General features: G+C 27.4%; 1 protein-coding gene and 1 non-coding gene across 2 annotated transcripts in view; both read right to left on the minus strand.

Moving 5' to 3' along the window:
• LOC123300245 (early growth response protein 1-B-like) overlaps positions 1 to 17,592 on the minus strand; it is a gene marked incomplete at its 3' end in the record, with an annotated part of 165,648 nt that overhangs the window by 105,362 nt on the left and 42,694 nt on the right. The gene's annotated exons all lie outside the window — the stretch shown is intronic.
• Positions 2,586 to 2,657, minus strand: Trnac-gca. The gene has a single exon. It is a non-coding gene; the product is annotated as a tRNA-Cys (tRNA).

Below are 17,592 nucleotides of genomic sequence, written 5' to 3' on the forward strand. Positions count from 1 at the left end.
TAGAACAATGGAACACAAAAGGAAAACTGACAGTTTTGGAGGACCTGAGCCTAACTCTCAGATCCCATGAAAGATGGAGAATCTTTAAGAATAGTATGGACCTTTTCTAAGGCTAAGTCGAACCAAATTTTGAGCAAAATATATTGAAATAACTGAGGCAGTAAATGTGCAAAAAAAAAACTCTAAAAAGAAGAATATATATTTCTTTCCGAGCAGTAGTCCCCCTCAAGAGTGACGTGTTCAAAGAAGATCTGAAGAAAAAAGAAGAAACTAAATAGACATCGCTGTGTACCTACACTCTTTTCGAGGCAAAGACAATCGCTTTCTAATCTACAGGAGGCTTCTTTGAAATCTCAGAAGTCACTTACATTACTCTGAAAATCTTTGCGGAAATAAAGTGCTGAAAGATGGCAACAAAATAGCATGAGAAGAATGGGAAATTGATTCAGAATATTTTTAAGACGAGACATTTTTGTTGTGAAATCTATCTGTGGAGATTCAGGTTCAAGTAGTGGTGTATTCAACGAAAAAACGCATTAAAATCGCTTGTGATAATAGTCGACTTTATATAATAGTGATAATATTTTCAAGATGGTTATACGAAGTCAAACTATTCTGACTTAAGTCAGTAAGTGAATGCACAATATCTGACTTTTAAACTGACAATCATTATAATAATAATAACAACACACATTCATATACATAGATATAGAACTTCTTACTTAAGTAAGGTTTTTGGTTTCAGTTGAGTTTAGTCATCCGAACCGTCCGTGCGCTATTCACGATATTTTTTTTAATATTATTTATAATATTATTTTCAATTTTTCTTATCAGTTAAAAAATCTTCATTATTATTATTTTATTATTATTATTATACTTTAAATTATATTATTTCAAGTTGACTTAGGTATATATTACTTTATTTATCAAGCAAGGGCCAGGCAAAATATTTGACAATCATTCAAGAATATCATCGAACAACTCTTTTTTCAACTAAAATTTTCTTAATCGGGGGCAATTTCTTATAAAGTTTAGTTTAAAATTGATTAATATTCATTATAGTTTAAAAAACTAATTTTTCTGCTACGGAACCCTAAACTCGTACTTCAAACATACCTAAGAACAATCTCCTTTAAATAACCCCCATTTAATTTCCCTTAAAGCATTTTCCAAGCTTCACCGATTTCGAATATCATCGTCAATTTTTTAGTTTTTTCGTATACGGAACCCTTAACTCGCACGTGAAAATTTATTAAGAACAGACAGACAGACAGACTGACTGACAGACACACACATAGCGGTCAAACTTAAAACACTCCTTTTATTTTGTTCGGGGGGTTACAAATGTGGTCTGGATATTATGACTTTTATTTTGGGTTTGAATTCGTATCGGCTATTGAAGTCTCCATGTATTTGAATAGCAGGTTTAAACTTGTAATAATTTAGTATTGTATGGATGTGAACGCAGTTGCGTCATTTTATGTTAAATCATGAAAATTATCAAGAAAATATAAAAAAATATATCTTGAACTACTTATATCGAAATAGGCATGAAATATCAGCAGAAAAAACCTGTTTGGAAAGCTTTGAACAACTACATATAAAAAATTTAGACAACTTTGCTGGTAGACATTTACCCTTAAGCTTTGAGTGTCGTCCTTTTCGTGAGAAATGAAGTTGTTATCCTTGGCAATAATACGATTGACTGTGTCAAATACTACACCTGGCCCATAGCCTATTATGGTATAGGACAATATTGGTCAATTAATGTAACATTACTTCTTTAAAGTTATGTAATATTTAGGTCATGATAATAAAATTAATAATAATAATAATAATAATACAAGCAAAATGTATATAAAATGTAAAATAAAATAAAATCAACCACGCCTGTTTTAATATCACCAAAGACCAAAGAAGAGAAGCAGAACGAGCGCATTCTATAGCACACACTAGCTAGCTAGGCTGAGTGAAATGATGTTCTTTATAAGGTCATCTTCGTATCACTTTTAAATGTATGGATGTTTCACTGTACCTACTCCACCTTGTTCGTCGCCAATTTGATGTAGATTTCAGATTAATGAGATTAATTTCTGTTTTTTTTTTTTTTAAATTATTAAGAAGAACAAAAATATTACTTTTAAATGTCAAGTTTTTTTTAATTAAATTTTTCGGGACATCAAGAAGAATGTTTACGTAATTCAATTAATTTAAACTGAAGAAGTACAATTTTAATGAAAAATCGACCTAAATATAATTTTTTTGGATACATAGTGAAAAAAAATCGAGCGAGTTAAAACCCAATCAACTTTAACCGTTTACTATTTAGACTAAGGTTGTGGCTAGAAATCTAGGCAGCGGCAGTCTGATCAATTATATTAATGGGGCGGTAAATTGATCACACTTGGGCATCGCTTGGGCAAGAACGAAGTAACCGACTCCACCCTCAACATAAAAATTTAAATGTATTTGGGTGTGGCTTAATAGATAAAAGTAATGATGTGGGTGGCCTGTGTTATAGACATATATGTCTGAGGAACGTAGGTTAAACTTCATAATTATTCCTAAAAATAAATTTTTCTTCTAGGGGACACCCGGGCTTGAACCGGGGACCTCTCGATCTGCAGTCGAATGCTCTACCACTGAACTATATCCCCACACATTAATAAAACAAAATACATTGACACAATTTTGATCTATCAATTTTCCATGCTATTTCAAAAATTTCGTGGGAAATGGAGAAAAGCTTGAATTAATAGAAATATTTTATTTTGAATATAGACTATTATCGAAAGTGATTTTGACCAAGAAAGAAGAGAACCAGGTTTATGCTAACAAAGATGAATGTCGTTCAAAATAATTTTTTGGGACTTTTAAGGCTTGTGGAGCTTTTTCATAATCTTTCGTCCCAACTTAGATCAAAGTTTCAAACAATTTTTATTCAAAATTACGAAACTAAACTAAATTTGAAATTAACTAAACCTTAAGATATGAATCCTTTGATATTTGAAACTAAGATTCAAGGACCTGATGTTTCGAGAGATCTAAATTCGATTGAATTTAGAGTAAGAGCAACCTCACAATATAAAGGAAAAAAAACAATAAATTTATTATTTTAAATTTTTTACGATTTACGCTTTTCAAATGATTATACCGTGTCCCATAAAGTTTTCGATCTATATTACATAATAAATGAATAGCCATAACTTTGCTCTAATCAAAATATTTTAAACAATTCGTGATTAATAAACAAAATATCAAAATAATTTCATATTTATTTTTAATAAATTATATCAATCACAATCATGAATAATAAACAATAATAATAAATAGAATAATAATAATAATAATAATAAAAATTAAATAAATAAATAAATAAATATAAATAAATAAAATATGTCTATAAAATTGTTTTGTTATAATAATGTTCAGAATATCACAGTGATGTCTGATCTGACTCTGAGGTATTTATTTATTTGTAAAGAGTTTTGAGTCGCGTTCGTGTGCCAATATTATAATAATATTAATATAATAGTAATACCTTATTTTTTATTTTTTTTTAAACAATTTATTTATTTATTGATTGAATGAATATTATTTGAATTTATTTATATTTCTTTTGTTATTTTTATTGACAATCATTTCATGATTATTGATTGTTAAAATTATTTTATTATTATTATTATTAAAAAATTATTGATATTATTATTTAAATTTATTAATAATCATTTTTATTTTTCGAAATATTTATTTGATATATATTTATATTTTTATATAAAATTAATTTTCAATTGACAAAATGATAGTTTTGATTTCTATGCCTGAAGAATATGCTCGAAACGTCGTTGGAATCATTTTGTCAGGACACAACCCTTGCCATGAAATAGACAAACAATATCAGGTTTAAACAGGGTTTCAGCAGGCGTTGAATAAATTTATGAGTGTCATGCAATCATAGTACTTTACAACAATACTGTCCAATACCTGAAGATGATTCCAAAATTCTCGAAACATATGATTTATTAATAATTTTTGTATAGTACTCGCTCTTTTTAACAACATTTTAAATTTGTAAAACAAATTTTTTAATTTATAATTAAGAAATATGCAGCTATCATGATCAAGACAATAATTTCCTATGATTATATTGTTGCTGCAATAATGAAAAATATTAGTTAATCTTAGAGTTATTGGCTATTTATTTATTAAGTAAAGTTTAAAATTATTATTTATTGATTGAATAGTATTGATATAGATTAAGATCAATATAATAAATTGACAAGGTTTTTTTGTTATTTCTATTTTTAGGTTTAATAAATAAGATAAAATTTTAATTAATTGTAGATTGATGTTATTTTGATTCATGATAAAATAAGAAATACAAAAATATATCTATAATAATTTTGTAATCAAACCAATCCTATATTATTTCAGGCCTGATTTATTAAGAATTATTATGAAATATTTTGAAAAAAAATTTCCTCTTTGAAATCGAGGTTGTCGAAACACCACAGTTATCGAAATACAAGCCTGGTGACGAAAGTAAAAGATATATATTGTTTAAAAATTAACGCACGTTTAAATTAATGCTCGTGTGGCCCTCGGTTTACTTTTTTTTTAAATCAATTGATACAAAATTCTCTCACAGAATTACGTAATTTTAAAATGACTGCAGGGGCCTAAAAAGACATACATTTTCTAAGTCCCTATTGATAGACAAAAATTAATTGATATAAAAATTCACACGAGCATTACGTAATTTTTTTTTTTTTGAAATTAAAAGATCGCAATATGACTCCATTTAGGCCTTAACAAAACAAATTTTTAATTGGTTTTTTGTTGTTACATGCGTTTAGAGACAAATTGAGTTATAAATATTTGTTAATAATTTAATTTTTTTTTTTCTTCTAATATCCATAAATCATATTCACTCACAATACCTGTTTATGATGACTTTTATAACAGTGTGTCAGACAAGCCACACATCAAAAATAAAATGAGGGTCGACGGTTAAAGACCTTAAAGACCTTTTTTTGTATACATACTTTTTTTGTTGTTGTTAAATCTATAATTAATTTCTTTTAGTAGGTGTTAAAATATTTAACAATAAACGGCTTAGAATATATTTTGTGATGATCTAAAAATATGTAGTAATTATTATCAAGCGAAATTATTAACTTTCTATTTTTTTTGGCGTAAGGTCTCTTGGTAATTATACATTTCTTTTCGGCCAGAATGGGTGGATAATTTTAAAGGGTAAATTTTCACTAATTCAACTTTAGTTTAAACATTTGGAGAAGTAAATGATACCAAAGTTTAGGAGAAAGTAACTATCAATATCAGTTTTAACCGCTATGTGTGTGTGTCTGTCTGTGGCATCGTAGCGCCTAAACGGATGAACCTATTTTGATTTTTTGTGTCGTTTGAAAGGTTATTTAATCGAGAGTCTTCTTACCTATGTTTTAAGTTCGACTTTAGAGTTCCATACCCGAAACAACTAAAGAATAGGCCATGATCTTCAAAATCGATTCAGCTTTCTAAAACGCTTAAAAGAAATAGGTAATTTAATAGAGAGTGCTTTAAGATATGTTTCAAGTGTGAGCTTAGGGTTACGTATCCGAAAAGTTGATCGGGAATTTTCGTAAACTGTCGTAAACCGTACAGAGAATTGACTGGAAATTTATACAGGAAATTTTCGTAAACTGTCGTAAACCGTACAGAGAATTGACTGGAAATTTATACAGGAGCCGTATTAAATACTTATTAATTGATTCACCAAATTTTATTTTATTTGGTAACACTTTCGTTTTGGTGTCGAAACGTACCTTAACTAATATTTCGAGCTGCTTAAACAGATACCACTGTAGGACTCTTAACTGTAACTATTTAAACAAATTTTACTGTAATGTTTTAAAATGATACATAATGGCCATGTGTGTAGGTTTTTTGAAATATAAAATATCACCATCACAGAAAAAAAAAAACAGAAATTATTATTATGAAGATCGCTCGTTCTTTCGCTGAGCTGCTCTTTTATTCAGATTTGTAAGATTCACACCTTTAAGCATTTATATACAATAATAATCATATATATTGTAAATCAGAGCTATCTGTCTCTTTTACTCCTATATTTTACATACATCATGTAATGGTCCGTGAGCTTACAACGAAAGGAAATTTTCATTTTTATTTTTGTCTACCTTTTTGAGTTTTAATAAAGGTCTAGTTCATAATAGACCAGTATTTAGCTCCAAAAATCTGTTGAGACACTGATTTCAACGCTGCTCACATCATTTAATAGAATCCCCCAAAAAATCAAGCCTATTCCGATAATTTTCCATTACGTTTACTTTGAAATATAACTATTTAACATGTTATAGAAAAGTTTGAAAAATAAACTGAAGTTACCTGTTTGTGATGGAGTGGTTATTTAAGGATGTATGAGCATGGTAGTGGGGGCACAAATTTAAAAATAGATATTTTCAATTTTGATGATAAATTTATATTACGATATTACTTGACGATAAAAGACGAAAAGTAAGAATAAAATTTTTCGATATCTGGCTTAATTTTCAAAATATCGAAAATTGAAAATTTTGTTTAATTATTTAGCTTTCGATATTTCGAAAACCAAGACACATATCGAAAAATTTTATTCTTATTTTTCGTCTACATTCATGAAGTTATAACAAAATTCATTATCAAAGTTGAAAATAAGATAAAAATAATTTCATCCCTTAGTCTACCCTGCTCTTACATCCCTTATATGGACGGTGACACTTAGTTTTTTTCCTTTCTAATTCATTGCTAATATGTTTACTTTCAATTAAAAAGTTTTTTTTTAATTTGTTTTCATTCATTCCAAATGAAAATTATCAAAAACTTCCAAAATATGTCGTTTTTTGAGATTCCTCCATAAGAGCCAATGTATTTTATATCGATTTTTAATGACTTTTTTCTTAAAAATTTGCACGGATACCTAAGCTGAAATTTTAACCACATATTCTTTGAATAAAAGACTACCTACAAACAAATTTTGAGCCTTTAAATCAAACATTGTTGTCATGCTCATACATCCTTAACTACACCAAAAAACAACTTTCACTGGAAGTAGGCTAGAAATGTTATTTTGAGGAATTCTAACAATTGACATGGGTAGGTCTCAGATCAGAATCTCGTCCAATTTTTCTAGCTAGACACTAGAATCCTTTATTGTCTATTAATCAAAAAGACGAAGAATAATAAAAGAATCATAGAAATTTGACTTTATTATGAGCTCACGATCTAATTTAATGTGTGCCCATCTTTCATATATAAGTATTGTAAATTACAATTTTATTACAACAATATAACCTATGATATACTTTGAAAAAACATCCCATCCAACCTCTTCAACAATCGTTGTGTAAAAAAGAATAATATCACATTATATGCAAATTTTTAATTCATTCTTCTTTTTATAATAATGTATGTATGAATATGTCTTAGATATTTATTATGTGTTTTACAAAAGTGTATTTATAAAGGGTGTTTGATGTGTATTCAACCGTCAAACAACCTATTGACACTTGAAATGATTCGACAGAACACCGAAATCTTATAAATAGTTCTTTGATTAAAACTTTAACTTGCACTTTTAAACGTTTAGAGTTTTAAATAATTCTACTTTTAAAGAACATTACTTCTGTCAAATTCAAGATAGGTGTCAGTTGTTTGCACTTCTGGCTACGGATACAAAGTACCCGGGTTCGAATCAAAAGCGAGATTTCTGAAAATAATTGATAAACCCTAACAACACAAATTTTTTTCATTATTTAAAAAAAATCAACCCACTTGTAGTTAGCAATTTTTAGCGCTATAGACAAATTGAGCAAAAATTTATATAATATTTTCTTGTTGTCATTTCCAACGGTGGTTGTGGTAGACTTGGTAGAGTGTTGGACTTCTAATCGAAAGGTTTAAGTTCAAAGCTCATGCAAGTCGATCACTTTCAATTGTTCAGTCAATACACAACGTGTGATCTGGAAGTGGTTATCTGAGGAACGCATTACTATGGGCACTGATGGCACAGTTCCGATTCGTCTCGACGGTAGTACAAGTACGCTAAGAATAACCCGGATCAGATCATTCTGTGGCCAGATTGAACACCTGAATTGAAGAACAATTGACGAGCTGTTTAGTGACTGTCTGATGGTGATAACATCACCATCACATACAGTTTTTTTTTTTTTAATTTTTTGTAATAATGAAAGAAAATGGTGCTCCAAAAATAAAAACTTAGCCATGAATGGAAAACAAATACGATTATTTTGGGTGTAAAAATACTTTAATATGGTGTCAATACTGTATTACATTTAGCTTTCAGTACCTTAATTACCTAAATAATATTAAGTTTTCATTAAGATTGCATTATGTATGCTTATAAGAACGTTAAACTTCCAAATATTTTACATTTTATTGGTGACATTTTAGTTCTTTTTAATTGTACTCGAAAAAGCATTTTATTACATTTTTTCTATATTTTTTAAATGGATTTGAAGTTTGTCTCTATCGATTTTATGAAGTGGGAAAATATTACATAAACACCCTTTATATTTCCATTAATATAGTTTGTTTAAGTTCATAAGAGTGCGTAAAAAATTATTTTATTTCTTTAATATTTTAATACAGATGACACTATTTATGAAGAGTCAACTACAATATTAAAATAAAAATATTGAATATTATTTAAATAATTTTTATTTATTTTTTTCAAGGTGTGTTTTGTAACATTAAAAATATCTAAATATTTTTAATATATTATTATTATTTATTATTATTGTTATTATTCTATTGTTTATTAATTAAATATTAATGAATTTATTTATAAGATTTTTAAAGAAATTTTACAAAAAATGTTATTTAACGATTCTCTGTTTATTGAAATAAAATATATATCAGAATTAAAAATGATAAAAAAAAAATTAAACAACCACCGAGTTTCGAACCCAGGATATCTTGTTTACAAGTTGAACATGTTAACCACTAGACCAACTTTTTTTTCATTATTTAGTCAAGGAGATAGTATTGCTCTTTGAATAATTATGTTATAAGAAAGACTGTCGTATTGGTAACTGCCCTGTAATCTTGGACTACATCCATAAAAAAACATAATTTCCCATTAGGTAAATAACAACAATTATTATTTATAATAATTGTTAATTTGTACATAAATAAGTGCATAACTTGTCTGCTTGTGTTTTACCAAGAATTATATATTTTTTAATTAACTCGGATCGCATCTCTGTACTTTCTGCTATAATAATAACAAATAATTGTCATTAAAATTACCTGAGCAAGTACCTGTGTGTGCGTATGTAAAAGTGTTTGTTGGTTGTTACAGGTATTTCAAAATCAATAAAAAATTTCAATTCGCTCCATATATTTATGTAAATTTTATTAAATATTTTTAAATCAATTTTAAAGTAAAGTACATGGTACTTACATTATTACTTTTAACTCAATAATCATATTAAACCACGGGCCACACAGGTTAAATTTTGATTGAGCGGCTCATTCTCTTCACGAAAGGTCACTAATAATCTCAGTCAATATGACAGACAAGCGGGCTTGAAGCCTAAAAAAACCGCAATAGTGTATGAAATAACAATACGATTAATAGAGCAGGCTATTTTTTATTTCATTCATTTGAACAGTGTTGTGGTAAATTACTATGGTTTCTTACTATTTATAGATTTATTATCAACGCCTGTCAAAACTCAGTTTAAGCCTGATGATATACAACAACTTTCTACGGGTAGGTTACACTTTCAAACATTTCCATCGTTATTTTGCTAAAAGCTTTAGAAGCTGTTGTTATGGTTTGGTGAGTAATTTACAAATTAAGCTGACAGTGTTGAATTTTAGGGAACAAAAAGTGTTTGATTTTTCAAAACACAAGTTCTGGAAACAATAAAATGACAAAAACGTACAGTCCAGCCCAAGATCAAAATTTTTACAGACCTGGCTCTGGTTCTTCAATAAAAATAATGAATTATTTTAATTTTGTGTGATGTCAGCGTAGCCTTTAAAAAAAAACAAACTTACAAAATAAAACCGTGTACAAAAATTCGAGTATGTTTAACAATTTGAACATGGGTCTTACATTTTTACATTTTTTTTTTTTTTAAATCAATACCTATCTATATAAATTATCCACAATAATTTGTTAATTTTAATGTCACTATTTTTAAAACAATGGTTTCAATTAAAAAGGAGTGTTATTAAAATGTTTTTAATGTTTTAAAAACTTACAAAAAAATGTAAGAAATTTTGTTATTTTTTTTCGTTTAACTTTCTACATTTCATTTCTAAGGGGGCGTAATGCAGATCAACACAGTTTTTAGCAAAAATCAATTGTTTCGATTAAACACAATAAAAGTTCCTGAAGAAGAAGCTACACAATTTCAGGAGTCTTACGATTATATCTGGATAATTGGACATTTTATCTCGACTACAAGCTTTCATTTTTCAGACACTACTTGGAACCCTAATTTGGACGAAATCAATTCAACTCACAAACAATTCTCATGAGTACTAAGCCTAGCATTCACAGCTAGAAATTACACACAAAAAAACTTGATAATGACATCGGTTACAGAACCGCAAGTATATATAAGCGATTGACCAATTCAAACCGTAAAAAAAAATTAAGAACTACAATCCTTGAAAGGTAAAAAATCATTGTAACTTGATTATATATTGACGGTCGCTAACTCAGACACTGGGAGTTTTTTTTTCGAATTATAAGTAACAAAAAAAAAAAATGTTGCTTAGTTAAAGAAGATTGCACTCTTCAATAATCAAAGAGATATTTTTGTAATCAGTCAATATTATTGGTCATTGCAACTTTTTATATCGATAATCACAAGAGTGCACCTGTGTTTTCATTTCAAAAGATCTACAGATGAGAGCGAACTGTAGATTCTATTTGAAACTTATACTTCATGTATTTGGTAGAGATCAATAATGATTGGTTCATGATCGTTTTATTTATTGAATATTTTATTGTTAAACTTATTTCTAGCGATTCACTTTTGAAAAACCTTAAAAAAATTTGTTGTTGCCCAAAAAATTTGAGAAAATTTCTCCTAATTACGACGAATTTTCTACATTAAGGTGTTTCGTTACTAAAACGAAAGTGTCACCAAAAATATGATCTTCTATCTGCCTTCTGAATTGAGTTAAAACCGTGGTGAACGAAAGAGCATTAATATCGCTTTCCTATTTTGGTATTGCGTATCCTTAAGAAATAATTGACTTACTTTTTCGAACGACGTGTAAAAACGGAATTTGTCTTACCTGTAACATAAAAAGAAAAAAAATTTAAAATAACTCAGTTAAATGTTAAAATATCCTGTATATATACTGTAATCCATGAAGTTTATGCGAAAAAGCTAAGAAACAGTTATACTACATGCATTTTTTGAGAAAACGAAAATCGTAATGATTGCAAGATAAAAAGTATAAAATGATCGCAAAATTTGTAAAAAAAAAAAGATAAAAATTTTCTATACATTTTAGAACTTTCAGAACAATCTGTCATTCGGAAATGTAAAATTGGAAATTTTAAAGTCCATTAAAAAATAGTCGGACAATTTTTCATTAGTAAATTTCGACACTGAAATTACTGAAGTTTTGGTTCGTTTGAACTAAGCTTTAGTTACTTTATAAAGTAAGAATATTTTTTTCTAAAACTATTCTAAAAAGAATTCTAGAATATGTTTTATAAACGATCATTACAAGTAATATTACCACACAATAATATCTCAAAAAAATAAAAAAACTAAAATAAATAAAAAAATTACATAGAATCTGTAGCTTACTTCATGTCATCATTGCGTTCAAACAACGCTCTAAATACATGGTTTATTTGTGTGATGAAAATTGTAACTAGTTTCATACCATTCTTGTAATAATAGGCTAGTAAATAAGGGTGCTATCATTCTGAAGTGAATCCTTCCATAGCCAAATAGCCATGGAACCCGTGACAGTAAAACTGAACTTATACGAATTTAGAAATTTCGCATATGAATCAATACTATTTAACTATAGGTACAATATGGAAAAGGTGCGCCAGGATTTATCCTGCTAGAAATATTTTTTGCCAGAATTTTTTATTTTTTACAGGAATGACAGATAATTGGGTCAATGTTTGAGCTGTCACACTGAGATATTTCGAATGAAGATATCAAAACAAACATATCACAAAAAACAAAGAAAATAATTTCCCGATAAGAGTAAAATTTTATTGGTTTTCTAATAATTTATGGCTACGTCTCAGAAAAGATGCATTGAATTATTCAATAAAACCAATTTTTGAATATTTTAAGTCAAAATTATCTATTTATCTATGCACTATTCGGCTTTATGTACTGCTTTATCGAAATAAAGGAAAGAAATTTTTTTCGACTTTTTGCAATTACTTAAAAAGTCACCTTTAAAAAAATCGAAAAAAACAAAGAGAAAAGATTTGTATATCTTTCAAAATCCACTTTTTCATTGTGGCCAATGGTGATCTTTAATAAGAATCACATGGGCTACGTCCTAAAAAATTATCCATATTTCGTGAAAAGTTATTTGCAAATTTTATTCTTTAGAACGATATTGCCCCAAACTATCTAGTCTATAAAATAGCAACATTGCAATAAAAAAGAAACTATATCAAATTCTTGGTTATTGTTTCAAAATACAAAAAACAATCTTTATTTTTTGTAAAAAAAAAGTTCAAAAACGTTATTATTTCACATATATGGCGATTAAAGTTAATAGTTTTTTTTATAATAAAAATAAATAAATAATATTCTATATAAATTATTTATCAGCAAAAATATTCTAGTAATTTTTACATCATCTATATGTAACCCACTTTTATATAGAGTTTGTTGGTAATTGTCTATTTAACGCACTTACAAGCAACAAAACAAGTGCAAACAATGGAATAAAGTATCGATCAGCAAGCACTTATTAGTGATTGGAATTCTTATTGTGGTACATATAAAAGACAATCATCAATCAATTGTATGATCGATTTTAAATTAGAAAAAATAAAAATAAATAAATATCGTGTATCTTACGTACAATGTGGGAATTTTAAACATAAGAATTTTAATTTTTTTTTATTAAATCAATAATTGGCTTGTAGCCTTTTTTTTTTAGAAACAAAGCGTTCTATATTTGATGACAGCGGATTATAGATTCTGGTCGGAGAACAGATTGTGATAAAAGTTCGATTCGAAGTCTTATTGCGTTTACTAGTACACATTCCTGAAGAAAAAACGTGCGAAAATTACTGATTTGAAAATCATTTTAGCATGCCCTTTTAGCAAATATAAATTACTAGCTCGATTCGTGAGGAATTCCGTTGCCATAGTTACCGTTTTACTGTTTAGAAACATGAATTTTCATCATCAAGATCTCCACTTTGATCAATCACTCAAAAAATACATAAATTTTAAAATAAATTAAAATCACTTTGAAATAGGAACTTTTTACATAAATTTTTTGTTTATAAAAAATAATAATTCGATAAAAATCGCATCAGTATAGTAATAAACTAATCTCGTATCTAATTAAATCGTAAAATAATTAAATATCTTCAATGTTTCCCGTATTTTTTTACAATTTAATTTATAATTTCAGACCACCAATAACGATTCCAATAAATACTCATAAAAATGATGAGTCTGTAAGAGATGAGATTATATCTAATTACTTTAATTCAATTTACCAACAAGACCTTAATTAAATTAAAAATAAGTTTTTTTCTAAAATAATTTTAGAGATCAATATTGAAATCTTACAAAAAAAAAAGAAGAAATAGTGATTAGATCTTTTAAATTAATCAGTAAAATATACAAACATCTATTTTTTTTTCTTAATTATTAACAATTTTTCTTTAATCGTAATTTAAAAAATTATAGTTTCCGTATAAATCACTTTTCCGTACGTAAATTGGGGAATATTATCAGGAAATATGTGTTTCTGACTATATCATCATCCTACTTCAGATGAAAAATTCTCACTTCACGAATAGAAAAGTAAAGTTGGTTTTTAAAAATCTTTACTAGTATGCAAGATATGAACGTTTAATATCCTTAATTAAACAGAGAGGAAGATACCAACAAGTGACGTCATACGTGGGTACCGCCATTGAGATTATATATAAAACTTTGTTTTGCTAAAAGGAGATGGGTAGCCTTTGAATGCAATCTTTGATTGCTTTTAACTTCTTCGTTTTTTAATCAATTTTAATTTCACTTTCAAATTTTGTCATGGTATCAGTCCCCTGTTGAATTTCAATTATGTATAGCTTCAGATGTCTCAAGAATCTTCAACCAGATTGATTTCTAATTAGTGTAAAAATTTTCCAAAATTATATGCCTTGGAAAAAAGCTAATTACTTGATGTTTTTTTAGACACTCTATCTTTTTCAGACTCATTTCATCGAATGGTTGATGCGTTTCAAGATAAAATACGTCATTACGTATGTATTTTTTTTAAAGTAAAAATGCCTTAAATTAAGTTATTAAATAAAAATAACTTCTGTGTAAAGTATGTTTACATAAATTTTTTGTTATTAAATTTTTTTTTTGTTAAATAAATAATAAAAATATAACGTCATATTTGTTTCAAAGAAAACCATATTTTATAAGTTTATTAAATATAATTAGATGTTTTGTAAACTATCATGAATCATTATTTTTGTTTTTTGTTTTTTTTTTTGTTTATTTAAGTAAACATTACTTAAAAGGAGGAAAATCAAGTAATGAGGCATGAACACATCTTTTTTAATTGACTTAAATTTTTTTTTATAGATCTTGTTCCACTTATTTATGACGATGGTAGAAAAATAGAGATCCAAGTACCATTTTTTTTCAAATTTAATTCATGGCACCACTCATCCAAGTGTATTCATCCAACTTTTCATTATTTTCCCCCGAGAAATTTTAACCATTTTTTCATGGAAATAATTAAATATTTTCAATTATTAAGTACCAGTAAAAATTTTTTAACCAGTAAAAATCATTAATTTCTTTGAAACTTAAAAACACCTATTCTTTACGTTCTCACAAATACAAAAATGATACTTGGATCACTATGATTCTACCGTCCCTATATACAAAGCAAAATTGTATTTTTCATATTTCTGCCAGAAAAATTTGCGAAGCCCAAACTTTCATTTTAAAACACGATGATAGTTGCCTGTCTTTTATGACAATTTAAATTACATTTTAAAAATAAATATTTATATGAATTTATTCAAAAATTATAATAATTTTTAGAATATCAATTTCAAAGATCGGAGCTAAAAGACATATTGAATTTATAAAACAGACAGACAAGCCAGCCCACATTTAAAAAAAAATGAAATTTAATTTTTTTTAAATAAATATTGTCAACAGAATAATACATCCTATAAATTCATAAACTATTGAAATATTATTTATTTAAATTACTTTATAATTTTCGATAAATAGTTTTCGCGTAGGCGGAGATGCTAGAACAATTGAATTATATTCAATTTTTTAATAAAATCATATACACGGAAATTATTACTGTTAGTAAATATCTTGTTTTTAAAAATAACAACTAATGATAACAACGAATTGGTAGAAGAAAAAGGTTTTTCCTCGCATATAAATCACTTAGCTGCATTTAAACCCACCAAAAACAAGAATAAACTCAGAGTTTATTAGACACTTTACCTCCTCAAAATTTAACGATATGTTTAAACATCAGAAATGACCAGCTTGTAAACGAACAGTAAGGAAGAACAAAGTTTTATACTTTATTTTCTTCTAATTTATTATTTTTATCGAAAGCAAAACCACATAGGCAATCAGTCTTCAGCCGACTTTCATTCTGATAAAATACCATTATTACAATATACATGTTGTTCAGTAAATAGTAATACAGCGTGGCTTTATTAAGTGGAAAGTCGAAAAATCACTTTTATCGATAAAAATGCTTCAAGCGAAAAACGTTGGGTGTTTAGCCGCACATTTTAGGCAGCCAAGCTCAATGAAAAGTTCACTCTACTCCATAATTGGTAATTGGTAGATGAACACTTTAAATTAGAAAGTTTTTATTGATTAAAAAAGTAAAATTTTTTTTTTAGAATTCGATTACTGTTATATAGTTAGTAGTTTATTTCGATTGAACCAACCTCAAACGCCTATAATTCACATTTTTGCCCATTTACTAAATCGAATTCCATTAAGCACTCCTAGACAATAAAACGATAATCTACTTTAAAATGATTTAAAAGTATTCAACATTCATATTATACTAACAACAATATATCTTTTATAACAATCATGCATATAGAATTCCTAAATCGAGCGTAAAAATTTATGTGATGTTGTTGTAAGTTGTTAGGTTGCGTAGGAATTATCCACACATCGTCTCTTTAACAACAATAAGTATCAGCTATAGGTATGCATAGCTCTACTCTGCTCTCAGTTCTTATTTTTCTTTTTATTATTCAATATGTTATTGGTGTTTACCTTTGTCTGATCATTGAAGAAGAAGTAAAAATAAAAAAAAAAAACAAGCGTCAAATTTGCATATAAGTAGGCGGTGTATAATACTTACTTACGTTTTGAAAATAAATCGTATCATAGATTTAAAGCAGTACATAGACGTTACCAATTTTGTCTAATAAGTATATATATGAGTATCTACCAACTTATAAAGTAATCGAATATTTTTTGTTATAGTTTTCCTGTTGATAGATCGTCATAATAAATCAATTTTCCAAATTCCTTGATTATCCTCAATTTTACAGTATAATTTAGCAAATTCATCCATGAAAGATTAGCACTTTCAAAATTTTGTCTAGTTTGTTTTTGTTCTTTTTTTTTTTAAGTAATTAAACTCTAAAAGCGACGAAAATTCAGCTTATTTGACTAATAGAGAAATAGTTTCTAAGCCAGGGCTTGAAATCGATAAGAGAGATCGGTCTTTGTATGTGATTTTGAAAGTTTTCTCAGAAACTATGCTTCCAGTCTTCAAATGAACGCAATTTTTGAATTTATTGGGTCAAAATGACCTTAAATATTGGATTTTATCGAAATTGGAGATAATATAATTTTTTCGATTTTTTACAATTTTATTAAGGGTACCCCTTCAAAAAAATCAAAAAAATCGAAAAAATTTTGATGTTTCCAATTTTGCTCAAATTCAATTTCTAGGGTAATTTTGACCCAAATAATTCAAAAATCGTGTTTATTTCCTCCTCGGGTTTGTAGTTTTCGAGAAAATCGCTCATCATATGAAATTTTGGTTAATATCTCATAAACTGTGCATCCAATTATCAAATAAACCCGAAATTTGAATTTTTTGGGTCAAAATTACCTTATATACTGAGTTTTATCGAAATTGGAGACAACAAATTTTTTTCGATTTTTTGCAATTTTCTTAAGGGGTACCCCTTCAAAAAAATCGAAAAAATCGAAAAAATTTTGTTGTTTCCAATTTTGCTCAAAATCGGTTTCTAGGGTAATTTTGACCCAAATAATTCAAAAATCGGGTTCATTTCCTCCTCGGGCT

The sequence above is a fragment of the Chrysoperla carnea genome, chromosome 5, assembly GCF_905475395.1.
Source record: "Chrysoperla carnea chromosome 5, inChrCarn1.1, whole genome shotgun sequence".
NCBI lineage: Eukaryota > Metazoa > Arthropoda > Insecta > Neuroptera > Chrysopidae > Chrysoperla > Chrysoperla carnea.